The sequence below is a fragment of the Diceros bicornis genome, chromosome 23 (genome assembly GCF_020826845.1).
Source record: "Diceros bicornis minor isolate mBicDic1 chromosome 23, mDicBic1.mat.cur, whole genome shotgun sequence".
NCBI lineage: Eukaryota > Metazoa > Chordata > Mammalia > Perissodactyla > Rhinocerotidae > Diceros > Diceros bicornis.
Genome location: NC_080762.1, coordinates 41,921,572 through 41,941,449, shown reverse-complemented (window position 1 = coordinate 41,941,449; position 19,878 = coordinate 41,921,572). Strand labels below are relative to the sequence as shown.

The window sequence follows — 19,878 nt, the reverse complement described above, 5'->3', positions numbered from 1 at the left end:
CATAAGTCTTAGGGAAAGACACATGAATACAAAATATTTTTGACTCTCTTGTCACGCTTTTCCTGTACTGGAAAGTTAAGGCTTATTTCTTGGAATTTTTTGAGGTTATGAATATGTGAATCCTATGGCTTTCTGATTCTAGCTGCCTCCCTGTGTGCTTTTTCACTGATGCTTCCACTACAATAAACGCCATCCTGTAAATGTTATCTCTACTCTGAGAGTTTGGATTACTCTGTGCAGGAAACAGAAATGTTTATTCCTATCAACTCCTATCAGCACTGGGGCCAACATCAATACTGAGTCTTCTGGTAAAAAAAAATATACTTCAGGAACCACATTCTGCTTCCAAAATGAGTTAGGATTCTCTATCAACCTCACAAAGAAATCAAGGACTATGAGGCCCAAAGGATGGCCCTGAGAGAAGCAATGATGCCCTGTGTATAAGTATCTTTCTCACTTTTTTAGATTTATTACCCAGATGAATTGTGTATATGTCAGAATATTCTAAATTATGCTACAGTAACAAATGATCTGAAATCTCAGTGACTTGCATCAGCAAAGGTTTATTTGCTGCTTGTGCTGCATGCCCATGGTAGGTTGGCTGTGACTATCTGGAACCCTGCCGTTTTTATGGCAGAGACTGAAGGTGGACTATGGTGAACCACGCCCATGATGTTAAAGTTTCTACCTTAAAATGATGCATGTCACCTTTGTTCATGTTTCATTTGCCAGAGCGTGTCACAAGGCCAAGTCTGACATCAAATGGGTGGAAAGTATAATCCTTCTCCAGGGAGAGGCAGCTAATATTTTGAAAATTAATATCATCAACTTATCATTAGCATGTTGTTAGCTTTAGGTTTTTCTTTTAGAACTGATTTTAATTGAGCACCCCATTTTCATGCACTATGCCCCAGAAGACAAGTTTTAGTGCATTGCAGCCCTTGTTCTGGAACAAATACCCTGTATTAGTCTGCTTGGAAGGCCATAACAAAATACCATAAACTGAGTGACTTAAACAACAGAAATTTATTTTCTCACAGTTTGGGAGACTGGAAGTCCAATACCAGGATGCCAGCAGGGTTGGTTTTCATGGAGAGCTCTTCTCCCGGCTTGTAGATGGCTGCCTTCTCCCCATGTGCTCACATAACCTCTTCTTTATGCAAGCGTAGAGAGGGAAAGAGAGGACAAACTCTCTGGTGTCTCTTTTATAAGGGCACTAATCCCATCATATGGGGCCCACCCTCATGACCTCATCTAACCCTAATTACTTCCCAGAGGCCCCATCTCAAAATACCATCACTTTCGGGGTTAAGGCTTCAACATGAGAATTTTGACAAGATACAAACATTCAGTTCCTAACATAACACTCCCAGTGCCTATAATCAAGTCGGCCTCCGAAGCAGCAACTATCAATGTTTTCTTTCTTTTCTGGAGAGGCACGAACCATTGGGAGACTCTGGATTCACTGTTCAGGCTCCCAGTGTTTCCACGGCATTGCTGAACATATGGACATCTACCCAGCTCAGTGTTGGCTGTTTCTTCTTTGGAATGAATTGTAGTTCACTCCTTCCCCAGGGCTGAGCCTCTCACACCAGTATACCTCAGTGATAGAGCTAAATGAAAATATTTCCTAATTTTCTCCAGAAAATTTCCTGTTCCTCAGTCCCCTTTCACGTGCCCTACGGTAATCACTCATTGCTTTTCCTGGTTTTTCCTTTTGTCTCCATGTCACAGAATCCTTGTTAATTCCACCAGGTGGGAATTAACTCAATTATTTTTGTGGATGGCTGCCATATTTCTCTTCTGTTTCCCAGTGACTCTGTTATCTTCCTTTATTCCTTTCCTTTTATGTCTAGACAAGAAAATCATTTACAGTTATTTATGGTCTCCAATTATCCTGCTGGTCTTCTGTTATTCTTTTCCTATTACACATTCTAATTACATTTATGTGTCGCTTAACGACGGGAATACATTCTGAGAAATGCGCCCTTAGGCGATTTCATCGTTGTGCATGTGGATGTGGTAGAGTATACTGAAGGGAAACAAAATTTGCCACCCCAAAATGTGTCTCTTTAACGTGAGGGTTATTTTAGGCTGATTATTTTTTTTTTTTTTTTTTTTTTGTGAGGAGATCAGCCCTGAGCTAACATCCGCCAATCCTCCTCTTTTTTTTTTTTTTTTTTTTGCTGAGGAAGACGGCCCTGGGCTAACATCGGTGCCTATCTTCCTCCACTTTATATGGGACGCCGCCACAGCATGGCTTACCAAGCAGTGCGTCGGTGCGCGCCCGGGATCCGAACCAGCGAACCCCGGGCCGCCGCAGCGGAGCGCGCGCACTTAACCGCTTGCGCCACTGGGCCGGCCCCAGGCTGATTATTTTTAAGAAAGAAAGGACTTAGAAATTTTTTTTTTGTCACTTCCCCCTTAACTGCCTAAAAGAATTCGGATAAAAAAACCTGTCTCAGAAAGTGAGTTATCACCTTAGCACAACATGAACTAGGGAGGAACCTAGAAAAGCCTGTTTTTCGGGGTCCCCTCTGTGTTGTTCTGTTTCTTTGTGGCCAAACACTTGTTTTTCAAACTCTGCTCCTTTTCACCTACCTGTGAATTGCTCTCCTTCCCTTTGAGGTCCCTGACTCTCCCCATCCCCAACATGTTCTTTTGTCTTTAGCTGAGGATGGTATTTAAGGTCAGGGCTTTGGCCATTTTGGTGAGTTACTTGGTTTTCCTGGGTTTCTCCCGTGTATACATGGTATTAGACTTTTGTTGATTTTTCTCCTGTTAATCTGTCTCATGTCACTTTAATTCTTAGACCAACCAGAAAAACCTAAAATATAGAGGAAAACTTCTTCCTCCCTGCAGTACTCACACAAGCCTAGATGGTATAGCCTACTACACTCCTAGGCTATATGGTACCAATCTTATGGGACCACCATGGTATACGCAGTCTGTTGTTGACCAAAACATCATCATGTGGCACATGACTGTATTTCACTCCTCTGCTTGGAGCTCATCAGAGACATCCCAATGTTCTTGAGGTAAAATTCAAATACCTCATCGTAACCCACAAGGTCCTACAGAATCTGGCTCCTGCCTTCCTCTCTGACTGCATCTCAAACGATTCTCAGCCATTGTTCACTTTGCTTGAGCTACACAGACCTTCTCTTTGTGCCCTGAACAAGCCAAGCTCTTCATGCTTCTAGCCTTTTGTCCTTACCATTCTGTCTTCCCCTGGCTCTTCACATGGCTAGCTGATTCTGTCCTTTTCTCGGTGAAGCCTTCCCTGGCCCTCCTAACTAAGAAAGGCCTCTTTCATCACAGGTTCTCCTATCTCCTTGTTCATATCCTTTATGACAATAATTACCACTTATAATTTCTTTATTTGTTTATAAGTTTTTTTGTCTCCCCCATCAGGATGTACTGTTAGGGCAGGAGTTTTGTCTTCCCTTTTGCTGTGTCCCAGCACTTCATATAGTGCCTGACACTATAAGGTACCTCCTAAGTGAATGATTAAATTATTACAGCATTGTTATATGAAGCCAAAATTTGTTTTCTTATAACCTTTATTTGGAAGACCTAGTTTGATCCTCTAGGGTCTTATAGAACACATCTAATCTGCCTTTCACTTGACAATTTATTAAAAATTGTAGGATATTTTTGGTCTCTGTGTGACTTCTTTTCCATAGGCTTAACATCTTCAGATCCCTTAACTATTATTCAGGGAACATGTGTTTATGACCTTTCAACACTCTGTTCACTGTCTTAGATTTATGTTACTACTTTAAAATTTTTCCCTTTTGACATTTGGTTCATCACCACAGCTAGACCACCCATTTGACCATCTGCAGCAGGACAACAGAGCAGCGTAGATGTTGAGAAATGGCTTCAGTAAAGTAGGAACTGGTCTCCCCAGACACACCCTTGGGGCTCCTTCCTAGAAATGGTCATCCATATTCCTCCTAAATCATAGACTTATTTACTATGTTCAGTGGGCTTAGAAAGAAAAATGCAAGATACAATAGGAAGAAGAATGCCCTTCCCCCTGCTCTGCGGCCACCTCTGATCACCCTCTTTAGGCCTCTCCATGGAGGGGGCATTTTCAATCTGCTTGCTCAGCACTAGGACATTATTTAGTCTGTGGTTATTAGTGGATACAGTTTTTTACTTTAAAAAGCACAAACCCAGATCTCACACTCTCGAATTCTTTTCTTCCATTCATGTAAACTCTTTCTCTACATCTCTGAGGCCTTGTTACTTTTCTCTTCTCTCTCTGGCTGCATGTGGCTGTGTTAGTTGATTCAGACCTATTCTTGGGGCCCAGTGAACTCTCATTTCATGTTGGGTGAAGGAGCAATGGTCCCATGTGGATTCCAATCCTCCTTGTCCTTCCTCTGACCCCTGCGTTTGAGTGGAGGACACTTACATGGCCATCAGTAAGTCCTTAAACAAGCATAACCCGTTAGTTTAATATGCCAAAATCTTTTTTTCTTGTTAATCATGGTCATTTTATCCAACATATTAACTGATATTCTAGTTATATATGATTTTCAAATTTGTCAGCAGAGTACCAATATCCTTAACAAAACTTGTGTTACAGAATAGAATCAAGTGCAGAGCCCGCTGTTATGCCATTAGACACACTGGTGTGCAACATTCCTCACACATATCTCTATGTCAGTGCTTTGCTAACTCAGATCTGCCATGTGAAGAGCATTCTTCATGTCTATTTATGGTCAGCCTAGACCAAAACCTCTGTGTTGAATGAACCATTCACTGTGAACTTATTCATTTCAGTATTGATTCATTTTCTTGCAAATCCATAATATATAGATTGCATCAAATACATTTTGCAACAATCCCTTAGCTATTTGGAATCAATTTGAGAGACTTTGAGTATATCCTCAAAGTCCTCTCTGATAACGTGATCTATATCATCTTCTCTTGACTGCTAGGTTAGGAAACTGAAGCAAATTTGAGGTTCAGGCTCAATGTCTGTTCATTATCTGATGGTAGTTTATTTGGTTCCTCCTATTTTTTTGGTTCTATACTTTATTACTGATGAAATGATGTTGTCAATAGTCTCAAATTTCTTTTGGACAGAGGAAGGGATAAATAAATAATGTGTATGTGTGCATGTGTGTGTATCTAAAGAAAGACAAACTAGCTTCTATGCTGCTAATTCTGAGAACTTTGAATGGCAGTATGGTTCTGTCAATTAATCTGAAGTTAATCTGAATGCACTCTCTCTCTAGAGATATTTGGCTAAAATAATAAAACATCCTCTGAAATTTCTTTACCATTGTATTCTTTTAGTAAAAATGGCAGTTTCATGAATGAATTTAGAAGAAAATAGATGAGTATATATTTTTAACTATGGTGCCACTATATTGACTATCTAATCATCAGTCTCCATATTCTTATCTTTACTAACAGATTGTTAGTAAATCATCATTTGCCACTCACACTTACTTTTATTCTATTGCTTAGTCTCATTCTTGAATGGGTGATGTTTTAGGTAATGGACGATAAGGTTGAGTGAGAGTATCTCAAATTCTATTGTCAGTTCATTGAGGAATGAAGAATTCTTTATATTTTTTGTTTCTTAACTCTGTGCCAAACAACCAGTAAACATTTGTGAGCACGTATCATGTGCTAGGCATGGTTTTAGGCACCGAAGGTATGTAGGTGAGTAAGACAGAGTATAGATAGACCAAAATTAGCTTTTCTTGCACCTTATCTAAAGAAATGGATAAATCTTAAGTCAGTTGATATCTCCCTGCTATTTGAGAATGGCTCAAGTCCCCAATACCACACCATGCAGTGGTTAAATAACTCTACATATTTCCAGAAAATTCCCCAGCAAACTTATGTTTTCATAGTTACCACTACTCTCTGTGTCCATGTGTGTTTTTATGCTTCCCTTTAACCTGGATGTGAAATTCAGCCCCTTCCACAAATTTCCACATTTCCACTAACCAGGCTCCTCATGCCCAACACACACACACAGACCATAGATATTTCTGAACATTTATTTGTGGGGAACGAGATGAGAATTACATCATAGCAACATAAACAACTTCCAATTGAACACTAAGCATCTTCCTGTTGACCACCTCAAAACTTAGAAGCTGAAAACAGGATTTATTATTATTTCTCACAGTTCTGTGGGTTGACTGGGATCAGCTGGGGGGTTCTTGTTTAGAGTCTTGCATGCGGTTGCAATTACAGTCAGCTAAGGTGCAATTATCTGAAGTCTCAACTGGGCTGGGTATCCAAGGTGGCTCACTCACGTGGCAAGCAGTCAATGCTGGTTGTTGTCTGGGAGTTTGGTTGGGATTGTCAACTGGAGCATCTACAAGTAGCTCTCAGGTAGCTTGGATTTTTCACAGCGTGGTGACTAGGTTCTGAGAGGGAGTCTTTCAAGAGAGAGTACTCCAAGAGAACCATGTGGAATCTGCCAATCCCTCTTAAAATCTAAGGCTAGAACTGGTGTGGTGTCACTTTTGCCATAGTCTATCCATTAAGGAACTGCAAGCCAACCCAGATTCAAGGGAGTGGAGGAATAAACTCTACATCTCAATGGTGGGATGGATGGTACATGCATCATTCTGCCCACACAGCCGCTCTCCTAACACATGGGGATTTCCTCTGACCCTCTCCCCTCCGTAGTCTCCTGCCATCCCTTTTCTTGCCTCTCCCTTTTCTCCTCTATCTCTTTGGAGGTAAACAAACTTGCTCCTGCTATCAAGCAATAAATCGTGTTGCCTCGCATTGCTTTAGCCCTTAATGGTATCCATACCCTCAGTATTCACCCTCTACCCTGGAGGCTTATCAAGATCTTTTCTCTACACGGTTTCCACCTGAAGAAAATTTCTGGAACCAGCTTTCCAGATAATACAATTTTTATGTAATTGCATCTAGTAATATTTCTTTTACTTTAACAAAGATACTAGAAACCCACACAGATATCCCAAACCTGTTGGCAGACTTATCCAGAAAATGCAATAAATAAATAAATAAATAAACAAATAAAATTATACATAGAAAATATCTCAGATCCTCAAGGGCTATATTTTATTCTTTTTTTATATCACAGATATATAACACTGTGTGATACCCAGTAGGTACTCAGTTACCGATATCATACCATCATACTACTTACCATATCATCATACTTTAAAATTGGGGTGTTTACAATCAATGGTGTATTTTAATTTAATTGTCAAAATTTTTTCCTTTCATAATGGTAAATAAAATAATAGTGTATTTTAAATCATTGGTGTCTGTCTTAGATTCAGTAAAATATGATAACAAATCTTTAAAATCATAAAGACTTACTGAATATCCATTCTTCTAAAATACGTTTTTTTCTTCTGAGAATCTTCTAATGAATTTTAATTGGTGGCCTCTCCAATGAGACCTGCTTCCTCACTGCTTCAGTTATTGAATATTCCAGTGCCACAGCTGCTGAGGCCCAAAACCTGGAATTCATCTTTAGCACTTTTCTTTCCCTAACACCCCACATCCAGTTCTTCAGCAAATTCTGTTTGCTTGATTTTCTAAATATATCCAGAATCCAACCACTTACAACTATTTCCACAGTTAGTGTCCTGGGCTGAGCCACAATCCTGTCCCAATCTTGGTTTCTGTCATAACCTCTTAATTTATCTCCCTTACCTTATATGACAGATTGTTTTAGGACCTTTTGGACTCTTAGGACCTTTGCACTTGTGGTTGCCTCTGCCTCGAAGGATAGTCTTCCAGATCTCCACTGTGGAACTCCCTCATCTTCTTCAAGTGTTATGTCAACTGTCATCTTATCATTGAGTCCTCTGCTGACCACTCTATTTAAAATTATACCCCCAAATCTCCTATCCCTTTACCCGGCCCTATTTTTTTCTATAGTACTCACCTTTTAACATACTACAGAATGTTTCTGTAGGTTTGTGTTTGCTTTGTTTAGGATGCATGTTAAGAGCATGGGGCAATGCCTGGCGCATTTTAGGAACTCAATAACATTCTGTTAAATGAATTGAGTGAATGTTAAGAAGAATTATTGAAACTCAAGTCTCTATTCCTTTCAACCAATATTTGGTTCAAAAATTCAGCCCCTAAAATAATCTCCTTATTTTTTAGGCGTAAGAAATGTTCCTACCCAGGGAGTTAGTAACTTTATTTACCGAATGTTTTTGTTTTACTGAAATAAAATTTTAAACACCTTATAGGAAATTCTCTTTCGACTAGAACTCTTCAAAGTCTGTTTTGAGGAGTGCTATGAATTGAATTGTATCCCTCCCCCTCCAAATTTATATGTTGAAGCCCTAGCCCCCAATGTGGCTGTATTTGGAGAGAAAGCTTATAGGAGGTAATTAAGGTTAAATGAGGTCATAAGGGTGGGGTCTTAATCCGATAGATTTGTGGTGGAAGAAGAAGAGGAAGAAGAAGATGAAGAGGAAGAGGAGGAAGAGGAAGAAGGGGAGGGGGAAGGGAGGAGGAAAAGAAGAAGGTGAAGAAGTAGAGATCTCTCTCTCTCTTTACTTGCACAAACCAAGGAAATGCCATGTAGGGACACAGTGGGAAGGTGGGCTTCCGTAAGGCAGGAAGAGAGCTCTCATCAGAACCTGACCATGCTGGCACTCTGATCTTGGACTTCAGCCTCCAAAATTGTGAGAAAATAAATTTCTGTTGTTTAAGCCACTCAATCTATGGCATTTGTTGTGGCCACTCGAGCTGACCAATATAAGAAATGATCTCTTTTCCTTGCTAAACCATTCACTCAAATTAATTTCTTCTAAATTCATATAAATCATAGTCAATCTCATCTATAAAAGTGACTTACTTTATTATTTCAGATGGGCAGACTAATCATTTTATTAGACATTGTTTAGAAATATATGCTACCTTTTCCCACAATAGCCTCAACTGCAGGGCTAGGGGTTCTCAAAATAATCTTCTGTATGAAGAATGATTTAGATTCAAACACAGTTATGTCGATCACAGATGTTCCCTGTTCCCTCTTATTGACAGAACTATCAGATACCTCAAGGATGTTTCAGTGTTCATCAAATCATCATTAGCTATTGGTATGGCAGACAAAAGTCATTTGTGCCGTCAGGTTGTAGAACCTCAATATTTTAATGTTGTATTTGTGTAATATATATATATACACATATATATATATTTCTATATATTATCTGTGTTAATTATATATATGGTATTTATATATTTCTAAACATATCTCTAAATACTGCTTCTAAATCATAACAGGCAGAAACGGTCTCATAAGATGTGATTCCAAATGATATCAAACAGGCAGCATCTTGATGCTGCTCTTCTAAGGCCTTTTATTGAAACAGCTTGGTGAATAATTCAGAGGCCTGGGTCTGCTCCTATGTGCTCTTGGCTCATGATTTTGAAATTAAAAAGATGGATGTACACTCACATGATGTTTTTGCACCAAATTACAGCTGTGGTTTTAAAATTTCCATCATGCTTTGATGGTATAGAAATAAAAAAAAATCGGATATATAATGGATATTGAATAGGTAAAACTATGTAGTTATCCTAAGGAGATTCGCTAAAATTAATATTCTCCTTTAGGCTGAGGGCATACTTTATCTTTAACGTTAGACCATATTAGCCTACAGATCAACTTATTTAGCAATTCAGGCAAGTGTTTTGCAGGTAGAATGTTTTGGTTGGCCCAGCGGCATGCTGTGCTGAAAATACGAAGTAATAGCAAAGACCCACTCATGCTTCTTTACTCTTTGAAGGGAGGGGACAGTTGAATTAAACAAATCTAAGACATTGTCAGGCTCAGGTTATATTGTTCCATGCCGTATAGTGTAGAACTTTGAGGTCACGATGAGTCACTAGTAAGGAAGTGAGAAAATTATAGTAAATTTTATATACATATAAAATTAAACTCTCTTTCCATGTGTACTCTGCGTAAAAGCACATGCCCTCTGGCCTGAAGTAGATGGTGGTCATGGTACATTTATAATTAAGGAGAAAAGCAGATTATAAAACATTCTGCATATTATGATCTTATTTTAGTTAAAATATACAATACATATAATTATATAAACATATGGTAAATCACAAACTTGAGGGAGAGCTATAATTTCACTTTACATATAGCTGACTAGGGATGTGTGTGTGTGCTGGGTTGATATGGAAGTGTATCACCAAAATAAGTTCTCTCGGAGCGGCAGGGTTTCAGGTCATTTGTGTATGTACATTATTTTATTTCTCAAATTTTGTACAATGAAGAGGTACTGCTTTTTCAATATGATAAAATCATTTTTTAAAAGGGTAAGCTGTCTATGTTTTTAAATTTGGCTCAAACTTCTACAACAGAATGTTAATTTGCCTCTAGTCTCACTTTAATCAACAAAGATCATCTTTCTCTGTATTGTTAGACTATCAAGAGCACAGTGCGTAGACTCTATTTTATCAGACTTTTACAAAAATGCCTTTGCTGAATTTTGATAAAATGGTATGCCCTCTATTGAGGTGAGAATGGTCCTCTTGCCCGTGTTATTTATGCCTTTGGTAAAAAAAAAAAAAAACATGATTTTTTGATATTATCCATTGTAAGACTCTGTGTACTTTATACAAGGAGTGTTGCCATAAAATCCTACATGAGAACAGTTGCAAGGGCAGTTTTGCCTCTGCAGATAAAAGTTTTCTCATTTTTGTTTTCAGGGAAATAAAAATGTAATACAACAGGTTTTCCAGTTTACCTTATCTACTGAAAAACTTAGTGCTAAATCTATTGTCCAAAAATTATAATTTTGTCAAATGTAATTATTGGAAGAATTAACTCTGCTACTTTTGGGTGGACTCAATTTATTTAAAATATAAATGAGTTAGATTGCACTGTATTTGAATATGTAAATTATTTTACACACTTGCAGACATATATGGGGTAAAAATCTTATATCATAAAATTCCCAATTATTGAAAAGTACATGTAGACACACTACCTATATACTTTATTCATTCCTGTATTTATTCATGTTTCAGGGCATAGTTATATGGGAAGACAGCAATGAGAGAAACAGAAAAGGGCCTTTGCCCTCATGAAGCTTATATTCAAGAGAGGGAGCTCTGATAGTAAGCATGATGAATAAATCAATTATGTAGAATGTTAAAATATGAAATGTGTTATGTAAAAGGATTAAAGTAGGCTAATAAGCATTAGATGCCATTGAAAATGTTTTAAACCACAGTAGTAACAGATAAAATACTCATTTTAAAAAATCTCATTTAATAGTAAATAAAATTCTTACATGATTAAGCAAATGCTTGAATCGAACTCTTCCTTAAAATGTGTTCATTTGTCATTTTGGAACATGTTTTTATGAGCAATTGTATGCAAGCAATGTGCTAGGTTCTGGGGATATAACGGTAATAAGACAATTACAGTCTCGGTTCTCACGGAGTTCAAATATGCAGAGAAAGAGAAAGGCAGACACAGCTGTAGGATATTATGTGAAAGAAGGTGTGATAGGGACGTTCAGGATGCTGTGGGAGTGTGCAGACCGGGCCCTTGACCTTGTTTGTGGGAATAGGAAAGGCTTCCTTTGAGGAAGCAATTATAAAATGAGAGGCAGGGTATGTGCTGGCCAAGAAAATAGTGGAGATTTAGTTCCTGGAAGATGGAACTTTGTATCCAAAGCCATGGAGGTGAAAGAGGGCAGGACGAACATTCAGAGAACTAAAAGGTGTCCCGTGTGCTGGAGCAGGGCGTCTGGGGAAGAGCGGTGACTTCCCCGGGGAGAGCCAGACAGGCGCCAGGTTAGCAAGGGGCTTTAGAACACATTGAGCAAATGCTAACAGCAATGGAAAAGGACTCAAGGATTTATAGTGTAAAACCTTTTGAACAAATAGGGCTTGATGGACACACACAGAAAACAATTACATCTTTCTCACCATTGCCCCTTTCAATTCAGCTCCGGGGATTAGTTCTTTCTCCGTCTTGGGAGGAAATCTCAGACGGTTTCCGTAGACTTTCCAGGCACTCTGAAATACTTTAATATCAAGCCTCTATCTCCAGCTCGTGCTTCCCTCCCGATTCGCATTCCTGACTCCCCCTTCCTGGCTGCAAGGCACAAGCAAGTGTAAATAGCTTACTGGAACCTATTTAGAATCGGCATTTAAAAAATATTGACAGCACAATATCACTCACCTGTGTTTATGCCTTCCCAGACTTGTGAAGTGACTATGAAATGATTTCTGTTTCATGCCTGGACCTCTGGAGATAAAAAGCTACAATGTTGAGGAAGAAGAAAAGTTTTAGGATGTGCTGTAACAAGCCATTGAGATTTGGTTTCTTGAGAAATTTATTTAACAATGCTGCCTCAAAAATTATATGCATAATATAGTTTTTTTTTGTTTGTTTTGTTTTTAAACAGAGAATGAGATGAGGACCTCAGTTTAGAAGACTACTGAAGGAGAAACCCAAGGTCGGTGTGTTTTTCCTATTGATTAGGTATTCCTGGGTACTCTGGCAAGGAGCCAAACTCATCTTGCACTCCAGCCACTTGAATCTTCTGCTTGTGCAGGAGGGAACAGTGTGCCCAGAAAGCAGGGCAGTATTTCCAGTAGGTGGTAATAGCAGGCATCACATTATAATTTTAGGAATATCTGATACAGTGAAGCAACCACATTCGTGCTTGCAAGTAACTGTGCTTTCAATGGACTACAGTGAAGTGTCATGATGTCTCATTCTCCTAGTAAAGATTTTATGTGAACCGAAATGTCTTCCTGTGTATCCATTCACCTAACATTGCCGAGAGAGAAAAGGATTGAAACATAAATCTCGTCTTATTACCAAACCTAAATTGTTCCCTCTGATTTTGTCTCGATGCCTGACTCTTGCCTTGTTCCCCTGGCATAATGAATTTCGTACCCTAGAGTCTAGAGAAAATCCTCCATAATTTATTTTTATCTTAGAAGTTGTCATAAAAATTTACTGACAAGGCACAGCCCAGGGTGGTATGCAATGAGCTACCTTAATCTGTTTGTATAGAGAGAGATACACTACTGCTTTCCGATGGAAACATAGTGACTTTCCACTTTGTTCCCATAAAAGAACATCTATCAATTCCAGTGAGAGTTCAGAATCGGAAAATATGTGAAAGTCCTTTTACATATAGAAGTTAGGAAATGGAGCTGGATGAAAAATTACTTATCTCTGTTAGTATGGTTGTTTATTACATTTTGTAAAAGTCTGATATTAACATTTAAACACCTAAGGAAATCGTGTAGAAATGAGATCTTCACATATACATCTGCTAAGATGGCACAGCTAGCATACTATTTTTAGAATAATAAGCTTAGTGGTTAAAGTGTCATGCACTGAAGATTAAGTACTGGAAGGAAATTAATCGGGAGACAAGCACGGGGTTATGAGGAAGAAATCTCAGGCTCTCATTAGTGGAGTCAATCAAGAATTTTCAAGGCACAGTTTTTATCCCTGGCATAATCTTGGGGTCCCTATCTTAAACTTCAGGGAATTCTTCCACGTTTGTTATATTTGTATCCTTTCTTTATTAAAGGTCTCAAGCTTGAAGGATACAGAATTAGAAAGCATCTTTGAAGTTCTCAGCACCCATGGGACATTTCTACATTTCGCCTGGGTCTGTGTGCTTTGTTCTCGGCACACCTCAACTCAGAAAGTCAAGAGAGGGGTGTGTCACTGTTGTTTAGTTGAATACATACCTTGAAAAAAAAAAAAGAAGAAAGAAGAGAAAACCAAAAACCGAACAACAATCATGCTAACGATTGTTTTTTCCTCGGGGATATCAAGACGGAAAAGTTCGAGGAAGAGCTAAGGCAGAGAACACTGATGGATTTAGGAAGAGAAAAGAGCTTTCCATTTCTTTTTCTAAATCTAAAGTATAGTGTTTCTCCCTGACTCCCTTACTTTCAAAATGAAGTACCTAGCAAGTTCTTGGGAGTTTCATTTGTATTTCAAAGCCGATTAAACTTTTTTCGCCCTGAGAAAGAAATGGGTAATTGTGAAGAAACCGCTGAATAAAGCTGCTTAAGTTCCTTTGTCTGCGCTGTGGAGATGTAGGGCTCTTTTACGAACAAGTGCTTCCTTTCAGAAGTCATTGATGGAGCTCAGAGTGTGAAAACTAAAAAGTGAAGAAAAGAAATAAATGTATGTGGCCTCAGCTCGGGGGTGGGACAGGAGGAGAACTGTGGTGGGGAGCAGGCAGCCGTCACGATGGCATGGGGGTCTGCACAGAGATCTGAGGGAAGCCTGCTGCCTCCTTCCTTGGGCTCCTGAGAGAGTTGGCAATGGTTCTCCCCCAGCTAAGCCATCTCATGGAGCAGAAAACCATTTCCTCTGTTGTCAGAGGGAAACAGAGTGAGCAGACAGAGCTAGTCAGGTGAACGTCTCCAGGAAACATAACATCTTCCATGAACCTGTGATCACAGCCTTGGATCACTTTTCTTACCTCTGTTATCACCTCCTTATCTTATAACCACATTAGTCTCCTAACTGGTCTCCCTGTTTCTGTTCCTTTCCCTTTTGAGATCATTCTTTAGCCTGTGACCAGAGACCCAGGTAAACTATTGTATTTCCCAGTTTAAAATTCTGCAAAAGCCTCCTTTTCTTGCAGGATGAAGGAATCTTCTCAGCGGAAGAGAGAGGCCTCTAACTTGTCTTCCTCCTGATGGCTCCTCGACTTCATTTCTCATTTCTCACTTCACACTTGCTTCTTGCTCTATAACACTGAACACTCCGAAAGCTCATGCATCTTCTCCCCATAGAACTCCTTTCCCTGCTCTTGGATTCTTTTTATGTTTCCTTCAAACCAATGCTCAAGGGCTGGTCACTTCCTCCAGGAAGGCTTTCCTAATCCCTTCACCTCTTCTCCCAAATGGACACCCTCACCTAGGCTTCCACAGGAGCCTGCCTGTTATAAGCAGATTACTGTTGAAAAGCTAGTTCCCCCTCTGTGCAGGGAGCATCTGGAGTGTGGGCGGGACTTTGTCTCTTTTATCTGAGTGCTCTCTTGGCCTGGCACGGAGCAGGAACCCTGTGGAATCGTATGAAAATGGGTCCATAAAGACAAGCTTGGTTTATGGCTGTGGCTGTTATTTTCCAAGGCTCACGTTATTTGCAGTTCTCCCTTTCAGGCAGACGCTCTTGATTCCCTCACTGAAAATTAATAGCTGCTATTCCTAATGCCTTCAGGCCAAGTTTGCTCTGTACTATAATTTCCCAGCATTTCATAGCCAATTCCCCGTTATTTGAAAATTCATAGCAGTGTCTTTAAGTTTTCTTCTGTCTATAGTAAAGCAGCTATATTATACTGTCAGAGAAATTATCTCAAATGTAGAAATAAGCAAAAGAGAATACTGGGTGTTCTTTCAGAACAGAGCTGGGCTTGACTTTTTGTTTTTCGGGTTGTTTTTATATTGTGTATCAGCAGAAGTTAACTTGTAAACTTTTGTCTGGTAAAGATATAAATGTTCTTGATGGATGAAACAGTTAACTCCCAAAGTTTTGGGTTTGGCCCTGTTGGACATTCACCAGTTTTGTCTCTAACTTATCGATCTGTTAAATTGTCTATATAGACCTAGTTTCTTAAATGATCTTTGGACAGGTTTTAACACCTTACTGGTTACTTCATTAATTAGCAAGTTATATTAAACCTTTGACATATGTTCATTTTATATTTGCCAGATGGTCATGATTTTACCCTTTTGAAAATTATTCTTTAACAATACATAATAGAAAAGCACTTGTCTTTCTGGGAATCAAAAATTTAATCCTGAGTCTACTGTAACTGGCTGTTTTATTGTAAGCCACACTGAAGAGCCTTAGTTTCTTTATCTGCAAAATAGGGATGCTTGCTGCTAAGGATTAGGGAAGGATTAAACATCAGCTGAAAGAAATTTGTAGCTTATAAAGTGAAATACACAAATCATGAATTATTATTTGCTGTAGAGTTACTATTTATGTACCCTGTCACTGAGTTTTTGCATATTTTTGGCACAGTGAGACTGTGTCACAGTGACAATCCCAGGAAACCAAACAAAATTAGAAGAATCAAAATTGGAAGAATAATTGAACACATTAATTTTCAATCACGGCTTAATTTTCTCATTTTTACCTTTTACAAACACAAGGGAACCTATGTCTGTCTTCATCATCATAGAAATGTAGGAGTTATTTAAATAAACTAATTAAAATGAACAAACTTTTCCCGGTTATTTGTTTTAGGAATAAATGTCTCTGAGACTGGGCTTGATGTTTATTTACCAGAAGATTTTCTATGAGCCTCGTTTCTTATTAGGAATCAACTCGGTCTTTGGGACAATAGCTTTCAACTCTGCAATGAGCCCCAGCAGCAGCCTGGGGAAGTGGAGGCATGTAGGTAACTTTTTCTTTTTAATGATCGTGGTAAGATTTTTGTCTGAAGTAAGGGTTCTCAGGCCATATAAAATATTTGAAAACTAGTGACCTAGAAGATTTACATTCAGGTGGAGAAAAGCTGTGAGTAAACTCATTTGCGACCACGTAAAAGATGAGGTAGGGTTGGGGCCGGCCCGGTGGCGCAGGCGGTTAAGTGAGCACGTTCTGCTGCGGCGGCCCGGGGGTCGCCGGTTCGGATCCCGGGCATGCACCGACGCACCGCTTGTTAGGCCATGCTGTGGCGGCGTCCCATATAAAGTAGAGGAAGATTGGCATGGATGTTAGCCCAGGGCCAGTCTTCCTCAGCAAAAAAGAGGAGGATTGGCATTGGATGTTAGCTCAGGGCTGGTCCTCCTCACAAAAAAAAAAAAAAAAAAAAGATGAGGTAGGGCAATTTAGATGTAATTTCTGGCATAAATATTTTGTTTCTCTTTTTAAAAAAATCTAAAATGCAATTTATAAAGTGGATGCTTAAGGAAATAGACCTGAAGCATGTTTTAATATGAGATAGAAATTAATAACAACAGAGTCTTTTTGTGTGTGTGTGTGAGGAAGATCAGCCCTGAGCTAACATCCGATGACAATCCTCCTCTTTTTTGCTGAGGAAGATTGGCCCTGGGCTACCACCCATGCCCATCTTCCTCTACTTTATATGGAACACCGCCACAGCATGGCTTGACAAGCAGTGCATTGGTGCACACCCGGGATCCGAACCTGCCTGCCCTGGGCTGCCAAAGTGGAGCACGCACACTTAACCACTGTGCCGCCAGGCCGGCCCCACAACAGAGTCTTTAAGATTTTAAAATAGCAAGAATATGTTTTCAAATGTGATAGTTCTTGTTTTAAAAAATAATAAGAATATCAATTAAATGAAAATTTCTAATTTGTACAGTAAATCCTTTTATTTTTTTCAGTCTACTTTTTCTCATATTCAACATTTACTTTGCAATGTCGATAAGTGGCTTACATGAGTCTCTCTCTCTCTTTCTCCTACTTAGCACATAGGAAGTGATCAGTAAGTGCAGTCTCTCATATTATTCTGACTTCTCCATGAATGTGAAAAACAAAGTCCCTGAGGCAAACTTGCCCCCTCAGAGTGTTCTAATAATTTATATTTAGTCCAGCAGAAGACCAAATCTGAGATAACTTAAGTCTATCACAAACAGGCACTTAGCTACAGTTGTTATATCAGCTAAACTTCTAACTCTCTTAGGGTTTCACTTCAAAGATAAAACATCTAAATAATAAACATTTACTGAGCTTTGTTGATATGCCAGGAATTGTGCTAGAGGCTACGAAACAGAACATATTGTGAGTGCTTTGAAGGGCCTTTCAGGAAGAGAGAGAGATATAAACTCAAACCCTTACACTCCACTGTGGTAAGTATACATATAATAGAGAAGTAAGTTGCCTCCTGGGGGCACAGAGGAGCAGGTCATCCCACCTAGGGGTGGGGTGGAGGGCAATTTAAGCTTCACAGCGAGAACAACATAGAAATAGCCTTTAAACTCTGCCTTTATTTATCCTTTGGAAAACTGTTTGTTGTACCCATTACTATGTGCAGAACACTATGCCTTTCTGCTTCACTAATTGCTTATTGAATGTATAAAAGACCCTCAGTGGAGAGGAGGATTTGGAAAATATTAGACTCTTGAGGTCACACAGGATGGAGTTGTGAACCATTATTTGGGAATATATAATACATTTGGGGAAAATGTAATCCTGGAAGACTAGAGAACATGGGGCCAAAAATCCCCTAGAGCCCTGTAAAAGAGGTTTTAAGGTGCTACTAATTGCCCTCATTAAAAAAAGCATTTATTACTCCTGTTACTACTATCCAGGGTCCTGAAAAATGGAAGCTCTTCTTCATGAGAGAAAAGGGCAGATAGATTTGATTTTTTCCCTCTGTGTTGAGACTTTAAAGTCATGATATCAGATCATCTATTTGGAATCCAATTAGCGAATATTTAGAGCTCTGATCTTCCTCTAGTAATCCTAAAAACATGACTGTTCCATATAGCCAGGATTTAACATGGATTTTAGAGCTGGCAAGAGTGACAGAAATATCAGCTTATCCATAAGAACAACAGAAGCTTCCCTCTTTCCCAGCTGGGATCTGCCACAACGGAAACTACCTGCTGTCCATATTTGACTTTCTAGAAGCTCTATATTAGAGCCTGTGGCCAGATGGTTCCAAACCAATAAGCTAATACCCGAATCTTGTCTCCTGAGATTTCTGGTTGATTTATATCAGAGGTGTGACTAGAAACCTCCCACCTAAGATAGTTTTTTACTTTGGCTGCTAAGTGTTTTCAGTCTCGCAAGAATGCTTGAGATATAACTTACGATTCTCGATTTCACTCGGTTAAAAAAAATAATTAGGGAAGTCATATCATTGAAACATTACTTGCTTCATTTTAATTTTACAAGCAAGCTCAAGTTTCTATAGAGTGTTTACTCTCCACATGTGAATAGGAACTACAAGTAATTTAAAAACCCCTTTAAACCCAAATTAGAGAGGATATTTTCAGCCGTTAAAAGGAAGTCATCCTGTAAGTGATTCAAGTCATCAGGATGACTGGCAGGAAAACAGGAAAATTTTCCATCAATAGCAGAGGTTATATTTTCTTTACTCAAGTTATGTGCTTTAAAGTCCGTCGGTTAATTTTCTGAAGTCATACAACATTCTGATTTTAAAGTGTTGTGGGGCGTTATTGGATGCTCCCACTGATGTATAAACAGAGGGACTTTGAAAGTAAGGAGATTGTCAAGTGGAGCATGGAGAAGCCGGCTTCCTTCATTGCTTTGGAGATTCATAACACAGAACAGCAGTGTCCAGAGCTTCTGTGAAAAAAGACGAATGTATTCCACCTTTCTGACATCCATCCAATGAGCGGACATGCCGACAAAATTCATCTGGCTGCTTCCATTTTTACTTTCTCTAAAAATAGAATTCCCAACCAGGATTTGGTGATATGTGTCCTGAGGGACAAGGTCGAACCCACCAAATCTTATTTCTAGTTGTGAACTAGTAAACTACTATTTCCAATCAATTAACATGGGAATGATTTGATTCAGACATCTTTTACTTTTACATCTTTTACTTTTGCATCTTTTACTCAGCAAGCTGAGTAAAAAATTGAATAAGGCAAAAGTCTCCATAGATTTTTATTTTTACTATCTTATAAAGTCTGAAGGGACACAAAATTCATAATTCTTCTTTTAAGATAGGAAAAAATGCTGATAACAAGAGAAGGCTGAAAATAAATGAGAAACTGCTAATGTAATAAAAGGGGGAAGATACTAGAACACTCCTCTAACAAAGGAACTGGAAAATTTTCAAAAGGAGAGAAATGAAGAAAGTGAATAGAAAAAGATTTTTGTCTCTCTCGTGAGTAGTCTCTTTTGTCTCCAAATCATATTGCTTAAGAGAGACT

At 38.9% G+C, this 19,878-nt stretch overlaps 1 long non-coding RNA gene across 1 annotated transcript in view; it reads left to right on the top strand.

The window, feature by feature from the left end:
- LOC131420682 (uncharacterized) overlaps positions 1-13,625 on the top strand; it is a 61,931-nt gene extending 48,306 nt beyond the window's left edge. The window contains exons 2-3 of the long non-coding RNA XR_009223614.1: positions 12,420-12,470; positions 13,566-13,625. This is a non-coding gene — a long non-coding RNA (uncharacterized LOC131420682). The remainder of the gene's footprint in view (positions 1-12,419; positions 12,471-13,565) is intronic.
- The last annotated feature ends 6,253 nt before the right edge of the window (positions 13,626-19,878 follow it).